This window comes from Neopelma chrysocephalum, unplaced genomic scaffold, assembly GCF_003984885.1.
Source record: "Neopelma chrysocephalum unplaced genomic scaffold, ASM398488v2 Primary Assembly neopelma1_23, whole genome shotgun sequence".
NCBI classification, from domain to species: Eukaryota; Metazoa; Chordata; class Aves; order Passeriformes; family Pipridae; genus Neopelma; species Neopelma chrysocephalum.
Window position 1 is genome coordinate 35,637,707 of NW_020897691.1, and position 7,297 is coordinate 35,645,003.

Consider the following 7,297-nt stretch of genomic DNA (forward strand, 5'->3'; position numbering starts at 1 on the left):
TGCACTCCTTCAGATGCAAGACCACAGAAATACTGATCTGGCCTGTGACGGCTCTTCTCATATAGTGTAAGAAAATGTTAAAAAAGAAGGCTTTGACTTTTTGGTACAGAGTAAAAAGTAGTAAGATATTCCCTTGCTTCCTCCCAACATCAAATGAGGTGTTTTATCAATCAAGCAATCAGGTCACAGAGAATGTATGTAGTGAGAATGTGATAAAGACACAAACAGGACCTAGAATACATAGCTCCTAATCTTTTAAAATCAGTGTCATTCCCTACCTGCAAAGTAAGGGGAAAAAAGGGGGAGGAGGCAAAATAATCTATGATAGACACCATATGCATCAATCAATAATAATATGGACCAAAGCCAAAATCAACTCCAGGGTCTTAAAACAAAGAGCTCTGTATAATTATTATAAATGCTGCTCTCAGTTGACCAGTATAGACATATAAAGGGCCTGTACAGAACAGTCACGGGCACACAAATCAGCTTATATTTGCCGTGTAAAGGGGACAACCAGAGAAAATTAAAAGATATTAAAAAGGTGACTGTGTCAAACAAAACCAGAAAGAAGCAAAATTCAAATTAAAGCTGGACTGTCTAGCTCTAGTTTTTTATAAAAGGTGTCACTTTTCATCAAACAGTAGAAGACAAACACTGAGAATCTGAGAACTGGGGAACAAAGAGAAGCTGTGAGGAACAGTACATACAGCATAAGGGATGTAAGGAACAGTATATATAGCATAAAGGTGTGCTTTAAATGTAAATGACCTTCCACTCCAAGAAGGTAGAGACAGTCAAGTAATGGGAGTAATTCTGGCAGAGTCCCCCCGCAAAAGTCTGACAGAAGCTATGGTGTGAGGTGCAGGAATCCCCAAATGTGGGTACACTCACTACATTGAACAACGCATAACAGGAAAAGAGATCATTAACCTTTCTGATGTTTCAGTCTGAATCTGAGTCTCTATCAGTTCATACAATAATGAACTGTGAACATCACATCAAAAGAAGATGTAAAAATATCACCTCCAAGTAGCACATTAAAGAAACCATATCTATGGTATTTAGATTGACTGAACCATCTTCTATTAAATGAAGATAACATTATGCTTTATGGCTTTCATATTCGTCATGAGGTCTTACTTTCTGTCATAACTTTCCACTGAATTCTTATCCTGGAAAATGACAGTTTACTGCTATTTTTAAGGATTTTCTAAGTACGTAATCTCAAATAAGTATGCCCTCCTAGTCCTGCTCCTAAAAAAAAATGCAGCCATGAGATGATCTGGACTGCCCATCTGTCTTCTCTAGATAACTTTTAAATCAGTTGGTGAATATCAATGAAATCTGACAGAGATGGGACTTTCAAGATACCAAGTTCCTACAGATTTCATGAAAAAAAAAGGTGATTGGATATTGATTTTTTAAGCTAAGTGAAAAGTTGTAGTGTAACCTTACCCCTTTGTTAATTACCAGAAAATATTTGTGAGTGTATGTATGCATGTGTATAAGTAAAGGCATACAGAGATAACTCAACCAACAGAAGTTTAATTAGAATTTCTATTTCATTAGAAAGCTGAGTATCCAAACAAGAAACACAAATTGCCAAGAAAGGAGACCTCCTTGCATCATGGAATTGCTCGGCTTGAAATAGGTTAACCTGTTGGTTAGTTTGATCAAGAAAGTTTCACATATCAAATTATAGATCAAGGAGTTCTCATTTCAATGGAAAAGACTTGTGACAGAAAATTAGGTTTTCCACTAAACTAAGTTAAATCATCATGGCTGACATATCTTAAAGATGTCTAGGTTTTCAGCTGCTGAAAATAAAAGCTGCTGACTTTTTGATAGAGATGCTGAATTTTCAAGAAGAAAGCTAGAGAAAGGGTTAAGACCAAGTAAAACCATGACTGAAATGTCATCCATCCTGCACACCCAACTTGGCTATTGCAAGCAATCATGTCTCACAAATACTTTCCATAAATGAATCAAGCCCCACTTTAAAACTGTTAATTTTCTACCCTTTGTTCTTTCTCTTCCAGAACTTTATTGTCTGATTCTTAGAAATCCCCTATTAATTTCAAGCTTAAATTTATTCACAGTTATTAGATCCATTTGTTCTGCTGCCAAAATTGGCCTTTAGCTTAAATAGCCTCTCTCCATTCCCAGTGCTTATCTTCCTGGTGTATTTATAGAGAACAATCTTATCTTCCCTCAGCCTTCATTTTTGCTAGGATAAACAAGCCAAGCTATTTAATTTGATTTTGTAAAATGCATTCTTCATTTGCCCTCAGCATGCTAGTATATCTATATTTGCCCTTGTTCCAATCTGAATTTATCTAATCTGAATACAAATCTCCAAATTATACTTATTAATCCAGGTAAAGTCTTACCAGAACGACATACATGGCATCAATTTTCCCTCTATTTACTCGTTACAAAACTCATTGCCTGACTCAAAGTAAGAAATAATGGCTTTCCCCTAATCAGAGTTGCAATATGTTGGCAGTTTACAGTCATCCCATGGCCAGCTACACACCCAGTTCTTTCTCCTCCTCTGTTACTTCCAAGCAATAAGCTCAAAGCCCACAGGAGAATTTCCTCCTATTTTGCATAACCTTAAGCTTTGTGTTATTGATGTTAATCTCCTTTCTATTAGTCCAGTCCTTAGAACTGGGAGTTCTTCCTGTAAGGTATTTCCAATTATTTTCCATATCAGTTTTATCTGCCAACACTACAATGTCTTGAATTTAATAAGAGACCCTTTTACATTTTCTACTGAGATCATTAATAAAAATGTCAAGTAATATGGAGCTGAACAATGGGAATTTCACCAATAACCTACTTCCAAGAAAGTAGTTCAACATTACCCTTTGTAGCCTCCCCATTATCTCAGTTCTTATTTTCGTCTTCTGATACAAATTGTCATCTCCTCCAGCTGATAACTCCATAAATGCATGACACTGACTTTCCTTGTACAGATTATTTCATTATCATTGTAAAGATCAGCAGAGCCAGAGCAATTTTGATACTTTCTTACCTCCGGGGATGAAAAAACTTGTACTTCTTGTGTGCCTTTTCTTATATTGCACTACTTTTCATAAGAAGGTTCTTAAAATAATCACCTGTGTAAAACTCTGCAGGAGGCATCTTTGTATTCATTCGATCAGTGAATTCCTCCTGCTCCTTTTGACAAAACTTTGTTATTTTTACTGGGAAAGGGTCTCTCCTGGCAAGCTTTGAGGAGCAGCATGTCCTTAACTTTTGGAATTATGAACATCTGCAAACCCCATTTCCCCATCTGTAGAGACTCCATCTCTGTATACAGGCAAACACATCTCTTACAACACAAATGCAGGCACTCTCCCTCTGTATTTTTTTTCCAGCTATAGTAGGTGGCTTATTTAAAATAAGTTACTTTTTCCCCTACAAACCACACTTCTCTGAAGTCACCACAGCTAGAACAGCACTAATCTAGCTAACTGTGCACTCCCTATTGCCACCTCCATTAGCCAATGGCAGAGCATGACAAGCTCCAGGAGAACGGAGAAGGAATTCAGGATAAAAAGCTGGTTTTCTCTGCCTGTCTTTTTCTCTTCATCTGGTCCCATCTCTAATAGTGACGAAGCAATCTATTGCACCAACACAGGGTCTTCTATCAGTACCCCAGCAAATAACTGCAAAGAAAGAAAGGAAAAAAAAAGGAAACAGAGAAATCATTTACATACAGGTAACAAAGGTCTTTAAATACTTCAAGGGACCATTCAAAAATAGTTGTAAATCATGACTGGATTTGTTTCTGACTTGCAACCTATGCAAGTCCAGAAATGTGCCCACCCTGACCTATCCTGACCCCTAAAAATACAATAGAATTTTGTCTTTTGCTTTGAAGGTAAAGACACTGAATCTATAAACCTATCTTTAATCGAAGGACATAGCAACGTTTATTTTATTTCTTTTTATATCTAACACAAAATATTTACCTTTTTTATTATAATCAAAATTCAGAAGGCTTTCAACATGTATATTCCCCTTTAAAGCAGGAGCTCTGTAACTTGGTTCGCTGAGGCCATTCCTCATCTAAAGACTGTGGAGATCCCACCACATGTGCCACTGTATGTACAGTGGGGGCAGCAAACACCTGTACTCACCTAACTCAGCAGAGCTGGACCCCTTTTCTACTGGAATGATGGAAGCCTCCAAAAGAACAAAAACCCCAGGAAAGAAAAATGATCAAAAGCTGCAGATGGGTAATGTGGAGAGTTGGAAAGAAGACAACAGTCCATCAGCTGTTATGCTGTGGAAGCAGGAGTGGTAGCAGGAACAGCTACCTGGCTCTTTGTGCATGGAAAAATGTTCCTTTTCTCCATCTGTCCCAACCCGTATAACTGTGCCACCTTGCTCTTGTCAGATGGGACAGATTTGGCCACTGCTATAGCTGAGTGGCTCCACACTTTGCTGCTTGTGACCAATGAATCACAGATCATGAGAAAATCTAAACACAGCCACACAGTTACTGGTAATAAAGGTCTAGATTTCAACACCGGCCATTCCCCACACCTTCACAGCTATACTGAAAAAAAAAAACAAAACGTTTGAAAAGACAATGCGCAGTGTCAGAAGTTGTACAACTTTATTTTGTCCCTCTTTTCCAGTACTTTACAATGTGCTTTTGTGATTCTGTTACTCTGGATGGGTGGGACATGACAACCCATCTTTATATGCTTCTTCACCAAGCTGCTACAAGGAGAATAGCATCTTCCCTATTTCCAATGAGGACAGGAGATGAGGGAGCAAGCTTAGACTATTTTAGTGCACATCTGTGCTAGACTTTAGGGGGAACTTGATAATGGTGAAGCTGGTGAAGCACTGTGACAGACTGCTTGGAAAAGTCTATCACATGATGTGTTTAAGAACAGGAAAGGTACCTTACCTCATGGGAAAACATAAGTATAGCTGCCCCTTGCTTGGCGTGAGAGGGAAAGATCTCACAGCTTCCCAAGGATCATTTAGTCTGGTAATCACAGAATTCACTTTTCTTTTTATATGACCTCTCTGGTGTCTCCACACAGAAAAATCACCTGTTCCTAGCCAGGCAGCATCAGTACCTCATCCCTGGACAATTTGTCTGTTATGAAGTTTATCTATGAAGATGTTTAGAAAGTCAGTTGGGGAATAAAAATTGGATCTTGAAAAACCATTCTTAGTTAATGGCTGGGAAAACTTGAAAGAATGAGTTCCAGGGTCACAAAAGGAGCAGTCCAGAAAAGACATAAATGTTGATTTTAGCACAACAAGTCATAAAGAAAAACAGTATGTGATCATGTGAAGACTGTATCATCATATCCATGCAGAAGTAAACCAAATTAGATATGCTCTGCTAAAACTAGATTTCCTAAAATCTAAATTCTGGACTTCTACAACTTTAGTGTCTTAGAAACATTGTCTGCCTGCATCTGTTTGTCTCATCTCCAGCTTCTGTTGCAGGAAAAGGAAGAGGACAGAGGTAAACACAACAAAATCCCTCCCTTCCCCCTTGGCAACCATAGTATGGTAACTTTCTGATCCATGCACAGACCTCTGATGCTGACCTCTAGAATTTAAAATTTAAAAAGAAAATAATTGTTTGTGATCTGATGTGAATGAGAGAGTAGTAGGACACTGCCAGTGGATTTTAATGGCATTGGAGAGATGCTGGATAAGTAATTCATGTATTTTGTTCTAGGGCAGGGAGGGGACCATTCTGGGAGGCTGTGCCCTTCTGCCTTTGGTTTGCCTCTATACTTTCTTGCCCATCACTGTCTTCACAGTTTCTTCATCTAACCAGTTCTGTCTCCATGCCTCAAAGTTTTCATTTTTATTCCCAATTCCTTGATTAGTAAGTCCTGCTATGACTGGTTTGGGACAGTTTGAGACAATCTCTATACCAAATCACTCTCAATCCTCTGCCACCTCCTGTGGTGTGTCCTTGCCCCATCCCAATTTGCTGTGCACCTTTTCCCCCCATATTTTTTCTTTCCAAAAGGAAGGAATACACTGGATTTTAGTTCTAGTCCCTGTCTCCCAGCTTTATAGCTACCTCAACCGTCATTCCCATTCGCTGTCTGCCACTACACTTAACAAGCCAGCTGTATTTTCACTGCACTCCTGCCCAGCTCCTGCTGCAGTAACAGAGCTGCCACTTCTCTGCAATCTGCTCAGCCAGCTTCCACTGCTGTCTCCAGTGAAGGCAACACGAGTGACAGTGCAGGCAAACGGCTCCAGGTACTCATTTTCAATGGTCAGACCCAAATCAAAGGTGGATCACTTGGACCAGCACTATTACTGCAGTGGAAAGTCCTGATTTGCCTCAGGTTGTAGATATATCAGGGCACACAAACTTCAGATAATGTCTGCAATAATGTTGCAAGAACATAGTTTAGTTTAGTTTAGTTTGGTTTATGTTGGCCAAACTTGGCAGGAATGAAAGCAGTGTATCACTACCTAATGAGCCTTCACAAACTTGAAAAGTATGCTCCAAAGCATACCTGCATTACAATCTTGTAGAGAAATCAGATCGAATTATTTATTTTTCATTTCTTGCAATAACTAAGCTGACAAATCAAAAAAAAACAATCCGCTAGAGACATCCAACATCAGTAATTTCATTCAAAATAATTAGCATTTATCAAAATTATAACCAACCAAATTTGGAGTCCTATACCAGGAAATGGTGGACATTATAGTAATAACTGGATTCAACTATAACAATATTTGCTTTAATGTCCAGTCTTTTTTTTCTTTGCAGATTGCACACAGGCACAAATGTAAAGTCTAGAGACTTATTGTGATCTCACATCAGTTTTAATTGTGCATATTTTCTTTCTCATTAAGCTGGTTGTTCTTACTTTCTATCATAATGAGGTCAAGAGTTCTACCTTTCTGTGTTAATTGACAGAAAAAAAATCTTGTTTTAAAGGTGGATAGAATGGATCTTCATTGATCTTAAGCAAAAATTAAATAAATCAAGAATCACATAACTAGAACTTTAACCATCAAGTGTAATTGAACTAGCAAGACCACATTCTTGGGCATTCTACTTGAAAGAGCTATTACTAACATAAGTAAAAGTGGAACTTACATCCTTTTGAATCTGAGAGCTGTAGAAAGTTTCCGGTTTTTTTACATAGTTAGCCACTTGTCAGCTATTAGCTGAAGTACTTATTTTTCTAGATTACTTGCTTTGCTGCCTGTTTTTGGTCTGCATATGCTGTGGAATTCCTGGTAGATACACTCAAGAGCCTGCCCATTAAAACTG